This window comes from Furipterus horrens, unplaced genomic scaffold (genome assembly GCF_987537825.1).
Source record: "Furipterus horrens unplaced genomic scaffold, mFurHor1.1.pri manual_scaffold_1, whole genome shotgun sequence".
Lineage (NCBI taxonomy): Eukaryota > Metazoa > Chordata > Mammalia > Chiroptera > Furipteridae > Furipterus > Furipterus horrens.
The window spans coordinates 49,139,462-49,162,154 of NW_028327171.1; the positions used below are offsets into that span (position 1 = coordinate 49,139,462).

The 22,693-nt window shown below is 36.7% G+C and overlaps 1 protein-coding gene and 1 long non-coding RNA gene across 5 annotated transcripts in view; one reads left to right on the forward strand and one right to left on the reverse strand.

Annotated features, from left to right (window-relative positions):
• The window catches only part of LPP (LIM domain containing preferred translocation partner in lipoma), a 646,088-nt gene that overhangs the window by 566,984 nt on the left and 56,411 nt on the right, over positions 1-22,693 (forward strand). The gene's annotated exons all lie outside the window — the stretch shown is intronic.
• The window catches only part of LOC150021066 (uncharacterized), a 128,436-nt gene continuing 111,000 nt past the window's right edge, over positions 5,258-22,693 (reverse strand). The window contains exons 3-4 of the long non-coding RNA XR_016510624.1: positions 18,623-18,714; positions 5,258-5,383 (exon numbers count right to left, since the gene is read on the reverse strand). This is a non-coding gene — a long non-coding RNA (uncharacterized LOC150021066). The remainder of the gene's footprint in view (positions 5,384-18,622; positions 18,715-22,693) is intronic.

Below are 22,693 nucleotides of genomic sequence, written 5' to 3' on the forward strand. Positions count from 1 at the left end.
TTAGCACATTCCCAATCATGTAGACCAGCACTGATTTTTTAGCTCTGGTCTTGTCTAAAATGGGCTTGATTTTTTCACAGTATCTTTTTTCTTTTTTCTTTTTTAGATTTAAAAGAGGGGGAAAAAAAGAAGATGTAGCTATGGCTTTCATTCTCTCTGAAATAAGAAAGGAATAATGACTCTAAATATCAAGGGCATTCTTTTGAATGCTTCCTTCTGTGTTTTTCTTTTAGGAAGCACCTAATTTTTTCAGTAACCTACAAGACTTTCTTTGTACCAGTTTAATCATTAAATAATACTTATTGTAACAGATTTGTTCAAAAACTATTCAAAACAGATTTTTTAAATAGGAAAGTAGTAGATATTTATATTTTACTCTTGCATACTCAGAAACATCCTTTATCCCCTTTAAAAAAAATTCTACTTATCTATAGTCATTTCAATTATTCATTCAATTCTTTCAGCAAATATTCCATGGTCTTTGGATGCATTAGAGAATAAAACAGCAGAAATCCCTGCCTTCTCATGATTACATTCTAGCAAGAAAAGACATGCAACAGGCAATAAACCTAAATGAAAATAAGTCATGTAACATATTTGATGGTGATGTATACAGCGGAAAGAAGAGTAAGTAGGACGTGGAACCAAGAGTGCAGCACACAGAGCGGCTGCAGTTTTTCATTAGGTGGGAGTGGGGTAGATTTTTTCTGGAAGATGACCTCTGAACACCTGAGTTGAAAACCATGAGGCAGGTGTCATGTACTAAAAACAGTAAGTCAGGAGCATGCCTTCAGTGTTGGAGGAACACCAGAGGGTCCATGAAGAAGTGAGCAAGCTGGGGAGTAGCAGTAGGTGATATCAGAGAGGACCGATGGCAGAGCACTGATATCTAAAACCCTTCTAGATCTTTTTAAGGACCCATTTAAGGAGCATATTATATGATGTGAGGTTTAATTCTTTATTCCAACTTACAAAATCAGTGACAAAGATTCCAATTATTTATTCTCTCAATCTCAAGTATAAAATATTCAACCAACTAAAGTCAGTGTAAGACGTATCACACTTTCACATTGTTTTAAGAAAGGAACAAAAATGGTCTAGTTGAACCTCATTTTATATATGAAGAACTGAGTCACAGAGAAGGGAAAAGACTATGTATAAATGGCATTCATAGAGCAACCCGGCAGGTTTTTTGTATCTTGACCCTCTACCCTAGTTTATTGATTCCAGAAGCCTTTTTAGTTTTTCCAGTGTAAGGGGGTGGTTAATGGAAAATGTCATATGCTCTGTAAACGGAGACAATTTCATTTTTTTCTTTTAAATCCATGCCTTTTTTGTTTCTTGTCCTCTTGTACTGGTTAAGACTTCAGTGAGATGTTGAATAGAAAGAATGAGAGGGGACATTCTTGCCTTGTCCCCCAGTGTTAGGGGAAAGCATTGAGTATTTTGCCTTTAAAGTATAATGTGAGATGCAGGGTTATTTTAAATGCTTTAATCAAGTTGACGAAGTCTTTTAGTTTTCTGAAGATTTTAATCGTGAAAGCATGATGAATTTTTTTCAAATGAATTTCTGCATCAGTTGATATCACAATGGTTTTTTTCTTCTATAGGCTATTAATACGGGGAACAATATTGGTTAATTTGTTTAATGTTGTATTAGCCTTACATTCCCAAGATAAACCCCTCTCAGTCATGTTGTAGTCATTACTGTATATTTTGTTAATTTGATTTGCTAGTAGTTTGTTAAGGATTTTTGTATCTATGTTCATGAGGTATGTCCAGTTAATCCTTGAACAACATGGGTTTGGACTGTGTGGGTCCTCTTATAGACAGATTTTTTTTTTCAATAAATGTACAATTGGCCCTCTGTATCTCCAGGTTTCATATCTCCAGATTCAATCAACTGCAAGTGCAGAACAGTCTTTTCAGTTGTCAGTTGATAATTCATAGATTTAGAGAGCCAACTGTATGCATTGCTCTATGTCATTTAATCTAAGGACTTGCACATAAGAGGATTTTGATACAGGAGACAGTCCTGGAGCTACTCCCTGTGGATACTGAAGGAGGACTGAAGTTCAGGGGGAGTCAAAAGTTATGTACAAGTGAAGAATAGTTTGAAATAAACAGTCATTTTCTGCTAAGGATCTGAATATACAAGAACAGTTGCCCACCATCTCCCTTCCATTTTGAGAAGGATCCTCTAATCAGAAATAATTTCTTTGAGTTACTGTGAGTGGTGTTGCCTGGCAGCAGCTTCAATTTCCTAGGCAAGTCTTCAACCCAAGTAACTAAGTAATCTCACAAGGAACAATCATACATGGCAATAGGGTAAAAAAGCAGGGCAGCTCTTCCATGTACAAACATTTCTGGAGAAAAACCTTTAATTTTAAAGACAACCATCAGTTTTAAGGTATTCTAGCGCACTCTAAACGCTAAGCATTGCTTTACACTGTTGATGACTAAAATTAACAAGTTTTATGGTTAGTTTTTTTTTCTTTGCCTGCAACTATATACACATTGAAAAACCATTCTAGCCCTGACCAAACAGTTCAGTTGGTTAGAGCATCATCCAGACTTACCAAGATTGCATGTGAGTTTGGTCTTCGCAGTCAGGGCACATGCAAGAATCAACCGATGAATACATAAATAAGAGGAACAACAAATCGTTACCTCTCTCCCCCCCCCACTTCCTCTCTCTCTAAAATCAATAAATAAACATTATCAAAAAAAAAAGAAAACCTATTTGCCTCACATGATGTTAAATTAAATAAATATGAAAATGAACCATACAATCAACACATGACTTTAATGCTCCACATTACTTATCTTGATCACAGTGGTAGTGGCCTCCTGTGAGTTGAGGAGTTGATTCTTATTCTCTCATCCATCAGGCAGATGAGCTGTCCTCAGCTGGTCTGACTTAAGTATGGGCCTCCATGCTCCATGTGGCAAGACAGGAAAGCTGATGAAAAATGTGAATAGGGAAGTGGCTACCTTAAACTTTGGTTTATCTGAATCCATACTACCATAGACTTCTGAGGTAAAAATAGTTCTTCCCTAGTAGTATTCTACTTCTATCCAGAACACTATATCTATTACAATTTTACTATGTTCTAAAAAGAAGTTATGTACAGATTTTCAACTGCACAAAGATGGGAGGGGGTCAGTGTCCCTAATTCCTACGTTCAACTGTAGTTTGTTTTTCTTTCTTCTTCTTTTTTTTTGGGGGGGGGGGGTAATGTCTTTGTTTGGATTTGGCATCAGGGTAATGTTAGCCTCGTAAAAGGTATTGCCAACTGTTCCTTCCTCTCTTATATTCTTATACCCTAGAAAAAATATGTGGGAATTGGTATTATTCTTTAAGTGTTTGGCAGACTTTGCTAGTGAAGCCATCTGGATCTGGAATTTTCTTTGTCAGAAGGCTTTTATCTACAAATTTAATTTATTCTTAAGTGAACTTTAACAGTTTATATCTCCTATGAAATTGGTCTATTTTATTTAAGTGGTTGCATTTGTAGGCACAATGATGGTTTACAGTATTCCCTTATTATCATATTATGTGTGTAGATAGTGCAGCATCGTCCCCTCTCTCAGTCATATTCATAATTTATGTCTCATCTAAGTTTTTTCCTTGATCAGTCTGGATGTGGTTTATCAATTTTTTTTTTCTCTCAAAAGAATCAGCTTTTGGTTCTGTAGATTTCTCTATTGTTTTCCTACTGTCAACTTTATTGATTTCTGCTCTATTATTTTATTCCTCTTTCTTGACTTGAGTTTTATTTGCTCTTCTCTATTTCCTTAAACTTAAAGCTTCAATCATTGATTTGAGGTCTTCTGTTTTTCTAATATAAACATTTAGTTAATAAGCCCTATGATGTGTTGTGCTTTGGTTTTCAGTCCAGGTATTTTTTAATTTCCCTTGTGGTTTTTTTGGACCCATGGATTACTTAGAGATATATGGTTTGATTTCTAAATACTTGAATTCTTTTTCTATTCCTTTCTATTAATGGCTTCTATTTTATTTCCTTATTGTCTATGAACATACTTTGTATTACTTAAATTCTTTTAAGTTTGTAAAGGTTTATATTATATTCCAGAATGTGGTCTATCTTGGTGACTATTTCATGCATTTCAAAAGTATTTGTATTCTGTTGCTGAGTGGAGTGTTGTATAAGTGTCAATTATGATAAATACACTGATAATAATGTTCAATTTGGTCTGTTTTTACTGTCTTTCTATCTGGTTACCCAATTACTGAGAGAGGGGTACTAAATCCCATGACTATAACTGTCTCTTATTGACATAGTGGGATTAAAATACATTATCGTATTAGCTTTTAAAGTTTTTTCTATCTGTTCCATTTTCTTTTTTCTGCCTTTCTTTAGATTGTGCATTTTTCACAATTTTATTTTTATTATTTGTTTATTATCTATACTCCCCTTAATGTTAGCATTGACATTTGATTTGCCGTATACGTCTTTAATTAACCAGAGTCTACCTTCAAATACTATTTTATCTCTATATGTGCAGTGTCAGGACCTTACAGCGGTCTACTCTCAATCTCCTTGCCATCTTTCATGCTCATCACTCCTTTTACTTGTACATATGCTATAAACACACAGCATATTGCTGCTAATTTCACTTTAAACAGTTTGAGAGCAATTAAAAATAAGAAAAAAATTTTTTACTTAGGCTCATCTAGAACTCTTCATGTTTTGTGTGTGTAAATCCAAGCTTCTGTCTGGTATACCTCTTCTGCCTGAAAGAACATCCTTTAACATTTCTTGCAGTGTATGTCTACTGGAAATGAATTCCCTCTTAATTTGTGTTTGCCTAAAATAGTGAATTATCTTTTATTTTGAAATATAGTAGTGTAGATATCAGCTAAACATTGGAATCTGGAGATTTGGATTTGAACTGCAGTTTTGAACATCCTAGCTTGTAAAACTCAGCTTTCCTTTCTCTAAAGTGTGAATAATTATAATATTAGGTTGTCCAAAAAGTTCATTTGACTTTTTCTCTAACATAGCCCTAGTGGCATTTAGCTGTCTTTAATTTCATTCAAAACAATTTTGTTAGATTGTGTCATGGTAGCTGTCATATCAGTGTGCATTTAAAAAATCTAATCAAAATTGTTGATCTTCTGTGTAGCTATTTTAACATTGAAGATGGAAGAAAATACACAACATTTTTTGGCATATTATGCTTTATTTCAAGAAAGGTAAAAATGCTACTGAAAAGCAGAAAAAAAGATTTGTGCAGTGTATGGGGGAAATGCTGTGACTGATCAAATGTGTCAAAAATGGTTTCTTAGTTTCATGCTGGAGATTTCTCACTGGATGATGCTCCAAAGTCGAGTAGACCAGTTGAAGTTGATAGTGATCTAATGGAGACATTCATTGAGATCAACGTTATACCATGCAGGAGATAGCCAACATACTCAAAATATTCGAATCAATAAAGTTATTGGTAAAAATGAAAAAACTGTGTCTTTTATTTTACAGAAAAAAATCATACGGACTTTTTGGCCAACCAATATTAACATAATGTACCACCATGCACATTTTAAGTGCTTAAGAAATCTTATCTACCATCATCATCATCAACATCTTACATCAATTTTTTTCTTAGTCATCTTCTTCTGAGATTTCATAGAGCTTAGAGTCATTGTGTCAGGAAAGAAACATATAGCCTGGTATTACAGGATTTCCTGAGGACATCTCAGTCTTTTCCTGAGAAGAAACAATCTTAGATGTCTTCATTAAGGGATGGCAGATCCAAAACTTTCACTTACAGCTGAGGAAACTGAGGCCCACAGGGGTACAGGGATTTGTCTCAGGCTGCACTCTGCTAAAATAAGTACTATTGAAATCTCCCAGCTATTCTCAAAGCTCTGAGTGGTTGAACATTGTCTTACTCATCTCTTGTATAGTGCACTTTGTGAATCTCTGTGGAAATAAGGAAGGAATTCTTACTCCCTTATATTCTTCATGGCTCAGGGCAAAGGTGAGCATGTTTGTAAATATTTCTTTGTTAAATGTTTGTTTTCCAAAAACAAGAGTAGTTCAGACAGATGATGATCTATGCAACAGGAAAGAAATTAAAATCTGGAGAATCATGGTTACTCTTTTTCCTCTGTGTGTTTCAGCTATGAGATGCTTCATTATAGTGCTTCCCTTTTAATGGTGCTTACACTGCCAGTGGGTAAACAGCATTCTTCATGCAACCCAAGCATTCTGAAGACTTATTCCTTGCAGTTAGCATAAACCTTCAATTCCACAGTAGTAGCAGTGGGGGATTTTGCCCAGTGTTTTTAATGGGAATGTAATCAGAACATAAAAAGATCTAAATGCATACTTTGAAGGAATTTGCAAAGATGACTAGGAGGACCTAAAAAAGCACATTTCAGTTTGTTTCTTTCACATCTGTGTTTACTTTTCTCTTTCTCTTGTACATATTGAAGGCTTTTTAAGATTATATTTTAAAAACCAAGTAAATAGTTTCCAAAATGTTCACAGATGGGGAAAATTAGTGTGTTCTTTGTAGATATGACTATTAAATAATTGAAGGTCCTAACCCCAGAGTGACATTTTTCCCCTTATTTATAATTAATCTTTTCAATATTCCCTTCACCCTAGGAGCTATTTATATTTTATTTTTTATATATTATATCTAATAAATTTTACTCCACACACCTAATGTTCAAGGCATAGGTTTGAATCAAGAGAAAAATTTATACTTCTCTCAATGTCCTTTATGTTCTTTCATTAAATTAAAGTGCCAATCAGTGAAGGCAAGACTAGGGGAGGAGAATGAACCCCAACAAATAGGGGAATCAATGGATGATCATGTACAAGACATTGCTTATAAATCAGTGTGAAGTTTTCTATTGTTCCCTCCCATTTCTAGAGCCAGTCCTGGTAAAAGGTGCTCCATTTAGTTTATAGACATGTGCTACACAGATATATATACAAAGTTAATAAATTGGACTTAAAAATTGAATAATAAAAATTATATGTTATGTATAGTCTTGCATGCATGGATCTATTAGCCTCTAGTGAAATAAACAAATCCCTTGGTTATTTAATTACAGTAATGCCAACACTCATTTATTTCATCATGCATGTCCTTCTGGGTTCTTCAGTAATATCACTTAATGCATGCTTTATTCTGTGCTAGTTTTTGTGTTTTACATTTTGCATACCCAATCTTAGTTAATTGTATTAATGACCTATTAAATCAGTATCATTATGATTGTTTACTTGACAGTGAAAGAGAAAAGTAGGTTACTGGTGAGTTAAAAGGCTAGTAGGTAATGGTAAAATTTAATTCTAAGTAATGCCTCCAGAACGCGAATTCTTAATCAGTACTCATTTGCTCATGCATTTGAACTCTATGTGTGAAGCAGAGTTCTAGGCCCTCTTCTAGTTGCATTTTTTTTTTTTTTGAACCAACATTGGCATTTTATTCATCGAGAAATTAATGGAAGATAATACTCTCCAGTTCCACCCATGCTGTTGCAAAAAGTAGAAGTTCCTTCTTTCTTTCTGCTGCACAGTATTCCATTATGTTTTTGATCCACTCATCTACTGATGGGTGCTTAGGCTGTTTCTAGCACTTGTATATTGTAAATACCGCTGCTATGAACATAGGGGTGAACACATTCTTTTGAATTGGGATTTCAGGATTCTTTGGGTATAATCTCAGCAGTAGAATTGCTGGGTCAAAAGGCAGTTCCATTTTGGAGAGAATTATGCCTAGTGAAATAAGCCAGGTGGCAAAAGACAAATACCATATGATCTCACCTAATACAGGAAACTAATGAACAAAACAAACAAATGTGCAAAATAGAACCAGAGGCATGGAAACAAGGAACAGACTGACAGTGACCAGGAAGAGGGGGAAGGGGGAAAAGTGGGGGAAGAGGGGGGAAGATGTAGTCAAGGAACTAGTATAAATGACCCATGGACATGGACAACAGGGTGGGGATTGATTGTGGGAGGGAGGGTGGGGTAGGAGGGAACAATGGGGGGAAAATGGGACAACTGTAATAAAAATAATAATTTTTTAAGTAGAAACAAAAAGAAATTAATGAAAGAAAATTTTTTAGATTAACTTTTAAGCAACTGGTGTGGCTCAGTTGTTTGGACCTCCTTCTGCAAAGCAAAAGCTTGCTGTTCAATTCCTAGTCAAAGCATATGCTTGGGTTGCAGGTTCAGTCCCTGGTCGGGGTGCATGTAAGAGGCAACTGATCTATGTTTCTCTCTCACATTGATGTTTCTCTCCCTCACTTTATCCTTCCTTTTCCCTCTCTCTAAAAATAAATGAAACTTTAAAAAAAATAACTTTTAAAAAGTATAAGAGATTCTTGTCAATTTAAATTTGAGTATACTTTACAAAGTAGTATGAATCTAGAAATGTATTTTATATTAACTAGAATTACAATCATTTAAAATGTTATTATATTCAAAAGCTAAAAGTTAATATAAATGAGAGTAACTATCAAAAGTAACTGATAAAACACCATGGCAGAAGTACTGTGTCCATAGCCTTGGCTACCATGGGGTACATTAAGGAGAGAATACTGCCAGGTTTATGCTTGCATGTTTAAGCTCCCAGCCATATAACACTAGATACCACACAGCATCTGCACTCTGACTCTTGGAGCCATCAGACCAGGCTTCACACACACACACACACACACACACACACACACACACACACACACACACACCCTAGCTTATTTTAAATAAATTAAGTAACTGAGGGAATTTGTTTAACAAAACACTCATTTAATCTCTATAGTGAGAAGTTCATCCCAGTGTTACCTTAGGAGATGCTAAGGGGCCTTGAATCGAGAGATCGTCAGGTCTAGGTCTCTCCATAAATAGATGAGAACATTGCTCAAAACTATGCACTGAGACAGTAAGTGAGAAAGCCAGCCACAATAAGAAGTCAACTTGGGAGCAATTTGACAACCTTACCTCATCAGTCGCGTTTATATGGTACTGACTCAGTTCAGAAGTGGAGGTGAAGCTAATTAGTACCCCAGGAGTAAATTTACTATCTCTCCTCCCCTTTTCTCTTTATACCCCCTCAGTAGTAAAGTCCACACTCATGGAAATGGCTCTGGTTTAAAGGATTCAGCTTTTCTACTCACTTCTAGTAATTGAAATTCCATTCAGCTGCCTCCTTGCCTGGATTCCACATTCCTTCAAATAAATTAAATGGCTTCCACCAAGTCAAGTGGGATTAGAATTCTTTTGTGTTGTTCCCCAAATTCTTCTTTCCTGTCTTGTAATATTGGATTTGTCTGGCTTGGATGAGAGTTGTCTGCACATTTGTGTATTCTCGACCCCTCCTTTGCTGTTGTGCAAAAACATGTATGCACTTAAATGCAGACTATTTTGTAAGCTCTTAGATGGCAGAAACAGTGTGTAATTCATCTGTCACCCACTATGGGCAGCTGATCCTTGCATTGTTTCAGTCTCTTATAGAGTGGTTAAAAGCAGGGCTCACAAGAGCCGTGGGTGCTGGGCAACTGATTCTGCCCCTCTCCATGATTCAGTGCTCCTTTCTGTAGAACAGGGACAATGATCACATGTCTTCCTCCCTTTGGGTATTTATAATAATTAAATGAGAAAACACATGCTAAGCAGCCAACTCAGTGTTTCACACATAGTAAGAGCTTTAATAAGCATTAATTATTATTATCCTCAGCCAACATCTGTTAAACATCTACAAAGATCCAGGCTCCAAATAAGTACTTATTCAATGCACTAGAATTTAGTGCAACTAATGCACCATGCTGACATTACCATATAGATAACAAAGTTTTCGTATGCCATTTGGATTTAGTTCCAAAATCAAGCCTATATCTTGTACTCAAGCCAGTCCTATGCCACCTGATAACTTTTTTGGTATTGCCATAAACACATTGACATAATTAGATTTTGCATCTATTCCCAAGAGTATTTTATGATGAGAGCCAACATGTTCAAGGAATATAGAGTGTGCATAGGTTTTGCTCTTAAAACACTTTGACAGACTGGTTTCCTCTCTGGCTGATGTTGGTTGAAATAATGTAAGCCCGGGCTTAAGATTATGTCTCTGAATAAGACAAAATAACGGGATTCTAACTGCTTTAAAAAAAAAAAGAAGAAGAAGAAGAAGCAGTAATTGACTTTTATGTTTAGGCCAGGACTCCACAATGGATTTGTTGCAAAAGAAAATGTTTTCATGGTTGTATGTGTTGGTTTGAATTTTCTGTTGTTGTGTGCATATTTTGAAAGAATACTTTGGATAAGCATTGTGATTTTCCAAACAGCTGGTCTTCCCCTGGCATTGTTACATGTCAGTCTGTTTCTCCCTAATCCGACCATAATGTCATAAAACGCTGGCTGTTCCCTTAGCAACTGTTCAGGATAGACTAGCTGCTTCCTCTGCCTCAATCCAATGTTGGGCTGCAGGCAGGCTCCTACAGGCCACAGGGAAGCATGCATCGTTACTAAAGGTCTTCACATCAATAGATCACTTGTTATTTTCGTTGTGTTCAGAGAATCCAAGAATACATTTTATAAGAATATATATATATATATATACATATATATATATATATAACCCATATAAGTTTTTAGTTTGCATTTTTTCATTTAAACTGAGTAAAGTTTCTGCCCACCTTTGACCTTGTCTTCAAATGAGATAATTGATATTAAATCAGAACCTATAATTGGTAAACTATAAAATTCTCTGTAGGAACTTTGGTGCCTCTCAGCCCATGCTTTTACTCTCTTTTTCTAAGCTTGAACTCAAAGGTTGCTTTCTCTTCTGCTGGAAAGTTTTTCTGACTTGCTTTCCCAATTCCACCTCCTAAATCAGGCAGAGCTTATACGAGTACTTCATTCCATATATATTAAAATCAACAGTAATGAAACATTTCCTGAGATCTACTTCCTTATTCACTCTTCTCCTCTGAAATCCTATGCCATTTGGAATCAGTGCCTAACAAATTAATGTTTTGTATTTACTCGCTGTGTAGTGAACAGAGCTTGAATGTATTTGGGAAGTGAATATCAAATTATATGAAATAAGTAAGCCCATGTTCCTAAATACTGTAAAAATCTTATGTAATCTCCAACACTTAGCATAGTGCTTAGTATTCATTAGGGGTGCAGAATATTGCAACAATCTGAATTATTTATAAAACATTGATAACAACCACTTCACTGACAGAGGAAAACCGACTTTTGCTCTTTCTTCTCCTTTAAGACAAAGCAATGAGAAGCAAGCAGTACCCTGCTGTTACTTTGCCTTTTTGATTTTTGCAGGAAAATGGCCACTTGTAAATAATCAAGGGGGGGAGATTTGGCTCCTTGAAAAGGCAAGACTGTTTTTAAGTAACTTTGAAATAAGCTAATACAGAAGCCATCTTAAAGTTTTTAGGGGAAATGGGTCTTCCCTGTCATCTCATCATTATTTGTAATTGTTTGCAAGAACACCATGTGTTCTGGGCACAGCTACCAGAGCGGTTGGGTTGCAGCAGATGTTGAAGTCATACAGATCTTCCCAGCAGCACTTACCCTGTTTCCACAGAGCTTTATCAAAGTTGGATGCACACTCCAGTGTACAATGGGCAGTGACCTGCCAGATGACCTTCCCGAACAAGAGCTTGTTTGAGCCAATACACAGCTCTGAATGAATGGGAAAACCATTTTCAGATTTCAAAAGGACTGCTAAAGCACTTAGCTCTATAGTATGGAGATACACAAATGAATATGACAAACTGAATGCCTCTTCGGCAGCTGTCTCAATTAGGATGCCAGGTTTTCCCATTCTTGTGGCTCCTGGCAGTTCTTCCCTCTTCTGCAGCATATCACACCTTCTTGATTTTACAAGTATTTTTGCTGCTACCGCTACTCCCCACCCCAAAACAAAACCCAGCCCTGTTAGAATTATTGTGGGCTGTGGGATGGAAAAGGAGTTCTGCTTGCATTTGAAAAGGTTGTAACTCCACTTTGTACATAGAACAAAAATGGAAAACCAGATCCTGTGTTTGTCTTAAAACTGAAATTCCGATTCTTAATGCAAAGTGAAGAAGCAGATGCTACAGTGCAGAGAGATGCTTGGGCTCACTTCAGAGGAAAGCAGGGAGGGAGTCACCTGATTCACACACCTATTTTAAGCATTTGCATTTTGGTTCTTCCTTCTGAGTCTTAACTTAGTATCTTCAATTAGCTATAAATATTTTTAGGAAAGTGGTATGGGTCATAAATTGATGTCCATCGAATAATATTCAGCATGCAGACATAAGAAGAGTCTCTTCATTGTTAGTGAGATCTTGTAGGTCTTTCAGTTAGTAGTCCCAGGCTTATCGAATGTTACAAGTGAAGGGTATATTGTAAATTGTGTAATTAATTCTTGTAATTGAACAAATGGACAAAACAACCACCCAGTGAAGGAAATGGCTTGCTCAGGATACCAAAGCAAGTCCATGGTTTTCTGAACTAAATTCTAGATTTCATGACTTCTAATCAATGCTTTTTTGGTTTTTCTAGTATATCTACTTATGCTTTTTGTGAATAATGGCATACAACATGTGTAATCTAACAGAACTATTTAATAGGTGATAGAAATTTGTGTGCTTATTTTTATAATATATGATTTTCAAACTCTTCTGAGTGCAATTGTAGTCTCTATTGCCATTTAGTCTCTTGAGCTCTTTCTTCCCTTGTCTCTAAGCAAGTGCCACAGCTTTGTAGTTCCATGTCAATTGGATACGTGTTCCTCTAAAAGCCCTGCAGAAAATAAGGTGGTATGAGAGCCACTCTTCCTAATCTTCAGCTAAGTTCTTAACTATATACATGTAAGAGGCAGCAATGGTGAGGTGAAAAGAGTATAGACTTTAAAGTCCTACAGACCATGATGCATACCGTTTTCTAGCAATGTCTCCATGGGCAAAGTTTTGACCTTTCTGAGGCTCAGTGTCTTCAAATAAAAAAAAAAAAAAAAACGGGGGTAAGTCTGTACTGTTACTACTGGATTATAAAGGTGTTGCACGCGACTCCTTGTAAATGCATAATATGTGCCAGCTTCTTTCCCAGCCTTTTATGATCAGCATCTGTTTTCAACCCAGATTGAGTTATAAGAAGAAAAGAAGATAATTCATCATGAGGATAATTGTCTGATAATTGTGAGAATTCAGTTGATGATAATTTAAGGTTTTATTTTCCCTAATCTCTAGAGAATTGCTGCACATATGTTATTTGTATATATGTATAATTTATAAAATTTTTGCCATTTCTATTATTTCTGTATGACTATTTGATTGGCCTGGTCTTAAAAACCAAGTACATTTTTAAAAATACGTACCGAGTACCTAGTACATGCCTCACTGTAGGGACTACAAAGACCCAGACAACAAGGCTTTGCCCTCTGGGAATTTGTAAGAAGAATGAAAAAACTTAGGTAGAAAATAAAAGCTGAATCTGAAGGATTTTATAATAGAAATATAAAATTAGGTGAGAAAGAAATGTATTCTAACAAGGCGATCAGGGAATACTTTCTGGAGAAGGTGCGAACTGGGTCTTAAGGACTGAATAGCATGTTGGACAGATAATGTTGGGTGGAAAGGAGGAGAAAGATTGAAGAGACTGATGCGAGGATTAGAGGTAGAATACAGTAAATCAACACATGGGTAGTGATCATTAGGCCAGTGGGGCAGGAATGTTAAAGGATAGAAGTAGGGATAAAGGTAGAAGATCATCTAGTGCTGGTTCATGGAGGGTCCTGAATGATGAGCTCACCTCTGGCGTGTACAGAAAGGTTTATGAGCATTTGAGTAGCATGCTCAAACCTGTAGTTGAGTAGCAACAAACTCTGCCAACTATCCATTTTAATGTTTACAGAGATTAAAGTGTGTGTATATATATATATATATATATATATATATATATAGCCATATTATCTGAAAAGGAAGCTTTTGCCCTAACTTGAAACAAACTAGATTTCAAAAGGTTACATAGTGTCTGTGACTTCAACTATTCATGGATCTTCCACAAGGCTTTGAGTTATTTTCACTGTTGTGTAATAGTTCAGTTTTGTTTTTAGAAGATTTCTCCCAAGGAAGTGCGGTAAGCGCATTGCTAAAGCCATTCCATTAAGTACTGTTGGCAATAAATCATTGCTTCTGTGTTAAAGGTCAAAATGTTTCCTCCTTAGAGCTTCTTTACTATACTCCCTGGTGTGTTTTTGCTGTCCTCCAAACTTGTGTGTATCTGTGTACATGTGTGTGTGTTCACTTGAGTAAAGACTAGAATAGACTCAAGTCGAAAATGTCAAGTTATTTTAAGACAAACGTTCATAAATATACTTTGGAAGTTATCACTAAAAAAAGTGTGAAAGTGTGTCTTTTTATTCATGTCTCTGTGAATCTGTGTGTGCTAACTGGTATAAAATTTGGAAGGTAGTTTTCAAAAGTTCACATTGAATACTCATTCCAGAAACCTACTTCTATATTTGCCAATATGAATTATTGCATTTTTGTGTTTGCTTTTCTCCACTACACCCTACACGCCATCATATTTCAACTTAAATTTTCTAACTCTGATCAATTTACCTATCAGAAAATACAAATCTGAGATATAGATTTCAATGAAAAAAGATATATATTTTAGTTTTCAATGTTTTTGAGTAATCCTTCTTATTCAGTGTTACCTATAATTAGTTAAGTCCAGATCATTTAGCTAAATATGCCACTGAAATACTTTTACCAAATTAAAATCTAGCACTTCATATCCTTCTTTTATTTATTTTTTAACCTCTGGTCATTATAAGAAGCCAGTATAAGAAACTTCTATAAGAAAAGGTTTCTCTGTACTTTTTTTCTGTGTGAAACTGTTGTTGAAGATGTTTTTCACTATGTCAATGTCATTTTTTACATGTACAAGATAATTTCCTCATAGAATTTAACAAAAATTAATTATTTTTATTTCATCTAAAGTGTTCTTCTTTATCCTGACTGCCAGAAAACTCAAAGCTAAATTTAGGGCTGTGCTATAGTAACTATTATGTTTTTTTTAGGTTTCTGGTACAGTTCTCTCTTTAATTCCTGTCTGTAGTCTTTATTCTTGTTATTTCTTCCCCTTTTTCAGATTCAAGTTGCAACAATTCCAATGAATTTGACTTAATTGTAGTAAAAGTAAAATTCTTATTTGAATGCATATATTTAACATAAATAATATGGTTGAAATAAACATACTTTAGAATTACTTGAGTACTTTAAAGTTCTGATGCCCAGTTCTAACACTTATTTTTGTTCTTACCCATTCTGATCCATTAATCATTTTTTAAGTCATGTGAATGGGGCAGAGTTTGTCATTATGCCTGGGACATAGTGGGCATTCAGTAGATGTTTGTTGAATGAAAGAAGCAGGCATAATCACAGCTTTCATTCTGGTGATATACTCTATGATAAAATTTCCAGGAATGTATTGTGTCTAAAATTGGGAACCATATGTACAGGAAATTCTTTCTTATGTCAATGTGAAATCCCTCCAAAGTAAATCCCCCTTCCATATATATATATGCTGAAAACTGTAAACCTTAACCTGGGATAACTTTCTTAGGAGGGGAACAGTCCTGCACAAAGGCCTGGGCACAGGTTCGATGACCTGTCTGTTTCTGTAAAGGTCTTACTTGGACATGTTATGATTTAATTACTTCCTTCCCAGACTCCTGTTTAAAATCTCAGCCCATCTGCAAGCCAGGATAATAATCAAGATAATGTGGCAAAGAGGTGTGAAATTGTTAAGTCTTTCTAGAAGAGATGGGTGAGAATAAATGTCTTCAGGCCGCAGCAACTTTCTCTAGCAGCCAGAGAGAGAACATCTCTGGCCTTGCCGAGGCTGGTCCTTTTTCCCTTGAAGAGCCCCTCCCAATGCCCCCCAGGCTTGGAAAGCTCCTCAGCCACAGGGTGTTTCATCTCAGTTTCAACAGTAAGCCCCCAAGCTGCAGTGCAAATCTGTTTTGGGGGGTTTTTTTTAAGGAGAGTTCACCCAGGGATATAAAATAAAATGGGATTTGAATGGAAACTTGGCATCTCAGTTTGGAAACATTTTTATTGGGTACAGATTTGGGCGGGGGGGAGGAAAAAACAAACACAATTTCTATGTTGTAAATGTTAATAAAAAAAGAACAAGTAAAACAAATTAAAATAGTTTGTTTTGATGAGGCTTTTTTGCATTCCCATGACTCCAAAATACTTTTGGATTTGATGGCAACCTATAACTGCTTTAGTACAGAAAGACAGAAGACCAGTGAAGTTAAATAAAGCCAGTGAATAACAGAGGTGATATGTCAAGTTATAGCAGTCAGTTGGCAAAGATTCTAATGCGTTTTTTTATTATTCCAAAAAGATTATGTTATTAATAATCATTTTTAATGTAGGATCCTCAAATTATGTCTTGAAGTTGCCCATTTTGTTAATTGTTAGTCATAACTCTTATATTCCACCCTGTATGTATCTACGCAATATCCGTGGCAGACTTTTTGTTGTTGCTGCTGTTGCTAATTCCTGAAACCAGTAGATCTTAAGTACACTCCACTACCAAAGTCATTAATCTTAGGGAGAAAATAGGAGGTTAACCGTTGTGATTTGACTCACAATAATCCATTTATGAGTATCACAATGTCATCTCGGAAATATGTGTTTGAGTGGGAGAACAATCAGAGTAATCGGGAGGTTTATATTGTAATCCTGGCTCTGCTGTGGAATGACTGGCTGATTTTGAAAAACTAATGTATACTCTGTATCCTCAGTGTTATCCTCTGAAAAGTGCTTTCATTTGGGGATAAGAGATGATTCATGGTAGGAGTCAAATAAATATGCTGGTCTAGGTAATTCAGAGCTGCACTGTGTAATATGGTAGCCACGTGGTTTATTTAAATTAATTTAAATAAAATTTAAAATTTAATGTTTTAAATTAAAAATTCAACTTCTCAGGCCCACTAGCCACATTTCAACTACTCAGTAGTCACATGTAACTAGTGACTACCATATTGAACAGCACAGAAGGACTATTTCATCACTGTAGAGTGTCTGTAGGAGACTACTGACGTAGAATGACAGTCCCTTCCCAGAGTTATGGGAGTTGCTGTTTGAGTTTAAATGGTACCTCTTTAAGTTGCTCTGTGAGCTGCTGGGAAGTATAGCATCCTCAGCGCACTCTGTCTCTCCTTGAACCCCAAGCAAGATCATGGACCTGGCCTCCACAAGGGAGTGGTTTCTTTGTGTTGAATGGCATGTCAGCTGCATCACCGCAGAAATGGAATCAGTGGGCATACTTATTCCAGATTCCACCAGAATCATGTTTAAGTACCATGTGTCCAGTGTCATCTTTGGTACATCTCTCTGGCTTCTCATGAGTTCCAAAATGAAACCTGCCAGTCTCCTTTACAAATTTAGCCATCACAGGCCAAGGTGATGATGCTGTCCTGAACTTTAGAAGCCTGAAGTGAAGTGGGATAGTGGTGCTGGGAATGAGGAGTGAGGGGACATCTGAGGATCATGTTGCTATAATAGATTGGTGGAAAGTCATCTTAAGTGACCAGGAGCAGCTGCATAATAAGCAGAAAACATTTGTCTCTTAGGTTCATGGTTTGCTAACCCAGCACATTCTGTGTAAATATCTGATTTTGAAAGTTCTTTGGGAACTATAAAACCAAATACCAAAGTTAGACTGATTATGAATAAATGACTTTTTACAAAATTATGATAAAGTCATAGAGGGTGACCACCTATGCTCCTTTTATAGCTAAGGTTCATTTCTTTACAGGTGCAGTGATGCTTGACTTTTTTGAGTATGTTTGTCTGTAAACGTACATACTCACACTAGATCTCACCTGTATATGAAAGTATGTTTTGTTTTGTTTTTTATTTACGGATGGCAGTTTCAACTGTTTTTTCCAGCATGGACTCTGGAGCTATATTCAAATTTCAGTTCTACCACACACTGATTTAGGTGATCCTGACAAGTTATTGTATTTGTATTTTAGTTTTCTTATCTAAAATGAGGATAGTAAGAGTTCCTGTAACAGGATCGGTACAAGGACTAAACGAGAATGTGTGTTTACATGCACATATATGTATACTCACACATATTGATACATACATACATATATGAGTATATGTGTGTGTGAGTGCTATTTAAGTGTTAGCTATTAAGGAGCCATAATTACTGAAAGACTAATATGCTCATTGGTGGACATGAAAAGTCCATTACTCTCTCTCCCCGAGAACCCTGTCATCTAGCAAACTGAGGATGAAAGCAGGTGTCTTCATGTCCTGTCTCTAGAGAGTGTAAGACACTTGGGTCGAGCCCTTCCCTTGCAGGATATCCACCCAACTGAGTTAATCGGGTGTCACATTCAGAACTAATTAACCCCAGTGCTCTGGGACCTTCACAATATCTCCCTGTCAACTTCTGCACGCAGAATTTTCTTCACCTTTATACTCCAAACCAAGTATCACACCCTCAACACACACACATGCACTCACTTCAGCTCTTTGTGCTTTTTTTTTGCCAGATGCTTGAAATTTAAGGGCCTTGGAAATCTCTGTTCTCACCTTGACTGAGGCACAGAGATGTCCTGTTCCCGTGCTGCTGACGTTGGAATGAGTAGAGTGCGTCTTTCTCCCGGTGCCACTGAACTCTCAAGCTAAATGCACAAGACATTTTGTGGTTACCAAGGATACCTGGCGACATAATCATACCTCGCCTTTCTTTTCTTTTTCCAGCCCCCTCAGTCTCTGCTCTCACCCTCACCTCCTCCCCTGGGTCCTTATGTGCCACTCTACATGGAGTACAGCTTGTACTCTGTAGTGCGTCACTTATATTGGTTCAAAAGAAGCTGCCAGAGGTCTGACTGGTGAGAACAAGTGTACTTGCAAGCACTTGCAGACTCTCCAGTGGACAGACTGCACCTGAGAGCAACTTTCTTATACACTGAGTTTTTCCATTCTTTTTTTCTTTCTTTCTTTCTCTCTTTCTCTCTTTCTTTCTGTCTTTCTGTCTTTCTTTCTTTCTTTCGTTCTTTCTTTCTTTCTTTCTCTCTTTCTTTCTTTCTTTCTTTCTTTCTTTCTTTCTTTCTTTCTTTCTTTCTTTCTTTCTTTCTTTCTTTCTTTCTTTTTGCCATTTGTGACTATATCCAATCTATGTTTGGTTTGGGTACGAGGGCTAAAAAAATATTCTGGCTTCTGCATTTACTTACTGGAGACATCCTGCCATCCTCAGTGTAGATTCTTGCCCCATTAATTTTCATCAGTAATTAGTTCAAGGTCTCATATGGAAAGTTCCGCTCTATTAGTCCTACATGATCAGTATGTCTGAGGATAAACATTTTAATAGGCCAAAGACTGCACACAAACAGGAATGTGGTTTAATGTGCGATGTGATGATATCTATTATGTACTATCTAGATATCTTGAACTGATGTTCTAAGTTCTCCATAATCTGACCTGTTATTCTAGGTTCTCCGTGATCTGATTTCTAATTCCATTTCCCCTAAGTCCTTCACAGTCTCTTCATATTAGCAATAGATTTTCCCATCATCAACACCTCCACCTCTACCACCTCTACCACCTCCACTACTACCACCTCCATCACTACCACCACCTCCACCACTACCTCCTCCTCTTCTACCACCTCCACCTCCACCACCACCACCAACACTGCCATCTCCAACAATGACACCACCGCCAACTCTGTCATCACCACTACTTCCACAACCACCACCTGCACTACCACCACCTCCACCAACACTACCACTTCCAACTTTACCACCAACACTACCTCCAACAACACCACCTCCTCCAACTCTGCCACCACCACCACCTCCACCACCACCATTGTATATTCTATCTTTTAAGACTCAATTGAAATACCTCTTCCTCTGAAAAGGTATTTCCCTAGTTGTCCTGGAAGTGGCAAGTCTATCCTCTGAACTCCTGTTGTCATCTCTATATTTCTCTCTTCTGATATTCTCAATCATGTTTTGCCTGTGTTATTTAGTTGAATATGCTTTATCTCTATTACTAGATATAAAATTTCATGATGATGACCAGGTTCTGTTTCATCTCATTCTGCCCCCTCCCTATTTAGGCTTAGGGTAGATTTCTTTCCTCATACACTGTATCTGTTTAAAAAATACTTACAGATTGAATAATAAGAAAAACCATGTATAGATGCTGATGCAACCAGTTCCATAGAAAGAGCCTATTGAAGAGAGATTGATTGCATAGGAGATTTGAGAAATTTTAATAGGATAGAATATTAGAGTTGGCAGGAACTTTCAGTGTAGCTGCTCCCACCCCTGTCGTGCCATCTTCATTTTCAAATGAGGAAACTAAAGTTTATATGTGACTGGTCCAGATCACATAGTAAAAGATTAATAGAGCTAGGATTTGTAACTCATCTGGCATCCAAACCAGAATGTTTTTTTGAAACAAAACTAAAATAATAGTGACATAAACATACTGTTGTCCAGACATTTATTTCTTTGCTGATATACATAGTACAAACAAAATGGGAACAACCTAAGAGTCAAACATGACTACTTCTATTATCTATGGTAGTTCTGCACAGCTGAATCAGAAACTTGGGTAAGGAAGTAAGTCTTACTCAATTTTAAACTTGGTAAAAGACTTAATGACTGAGTTCAGTCTGTCAGGTCATTCACAGCACAACAGAAGTGGGAGTTTAGCTGGCTGGAGAGGAGTAGAAAGGAAGAAAATACTGGGAGTCCTACACTTCAGCCAGAAATGAGGGCAGGAGCCAAATGTTAGGGCGGGGGAAAGATTCCTTTCTCCAACTATGTAGCAGAGCATTACGTGAGTGAATTCAGATCTCTGAGTGTGTTCTGAGCTGAGTGCCTGCTGGAATGTGGACTGTAAATCTCTCATCATCCTGCTCCTTACTGACCTGCACACAACCCCTATTCCTCCCATTAGCTTCCCTCCCACCTGCTTTTCAGTCTTTCTTTATCGACATAATTTTTTCCATTCTCTTACCATTTTTTCTGTCTGTCTTTTCATGGTGCATCTCATTCTTTTTTTAAATGTTTCCATCTGACCCCATTTTCCCCTAGGTATGTGATGCAGACTAGGATAATGTGATATCTAACATTTATTCATGTATCTTCAACAAATATTACTGAGCACATCCTATGTCCCAGGTACCATTCTAGTTGTTGAGGATACAACAGTAAGCAAACAGACAAAAATCCCTGCCCTTTTGGAGCTTCCATTTGAATGAGAAGACAGTAAACAAAAGAACTTATAAGTTATATGGAATATTGAAATGTAGTAAGAGCTGGAAAAGAAAGAAGCTGGGAGGGAAAAGGGGATGTTGGGGGAGAAAGGGATGTTGGTCTCACTGCAGTCAGACAGCTTGAACTGGAATTGGAATCCTAAATCTGTCTCTCTCAGTTATATGATTTGGACAGGTTAATGGACCTCACTGGGCCTCAGTGTCCTCATCTGTATATGTATTAAGAATCATAAGGGAAACTGGTATCTTCTTGGGTGGTTGTGGAGATTAATTGATCTGATACAGGTAAAGTGCTTAATACAGTCCTGCTTCCCTATAAACACTTGTTAGTTTGTATTATTACTTATACAATGTTATATATTATATTATGTGCATGTATATGCTATATATATAGTATTATTCTCTAACATGTAATATTCCATTTTTTCAAAATACCTGTATTATCATCTGTGTCTCTTTTTCGCACTAGACTGTGAACTTTTGAAGACAGGGACCACGTCTCATTAATCTCTATATTCTTCAGAGCACCTGATACATAGAGGATTCTGTGTACATGCTAAATCAGTAACAAATGGGATGTCCCTTTTCTTTTGTTGAAGCCCATTTTTAGAACGCGTCTCTAATTCTCATCATTCTTGTGTCACATCTAGACAAGAGCTTCATTCTGTCTACCTCCCCTTCATACCTCTAGTCAACATTCCTCTGACAGAATTCCCAACTCATGATGCTTGTTTCACTGACTCACATATTCCTCTGCTCCTTCACATAAGCTTTTCATAGATCATTTTACAGTGTGGATCCAGCCAGTTGCTATAGCCTCATTCCACCTTCACACAATCTTAACATATTCCGTCCAGTGGGACTTTCCCATTCCCCTCCCAAATCCTATATGCATGCCCCAAACCTTTAGTAATTATGCTCTTCTGCAAATGTTTAACACTGTCTAGCAGAAGCCCCAATGTTATACATTTTCTCACGTGGTCTTTAGAACAACTGTGTAAGGTTTACACTTCTGATATTATCAACGGCATGTTTCTAATAAGGAACCAGAAGCTCAGATAGGTGAAGTGAAACTCCAAGTACACATGGCTAAAAATGGCAGAGTCAACACCTGAATTCCTGTCACCTGAAGCAATAATGCTGAGTTGAAAATGTTCAGGCTTGACCCTTGGATGACCGAATTCTCACTTCAGCTTTGCTATTTACTCACCACAGACCCTGGAAAATGACTTAAAGCCTTGGTTTTCACTTCTATAAGATAAAAGTAACTCTTACACTCCCTGACTCACAATATTTTGAGGATTAAGAGATATGTTAAGAAATTTTAGAGAGTATAAATTGTCATGTGTAAATGTCAGAGGTATGAATAA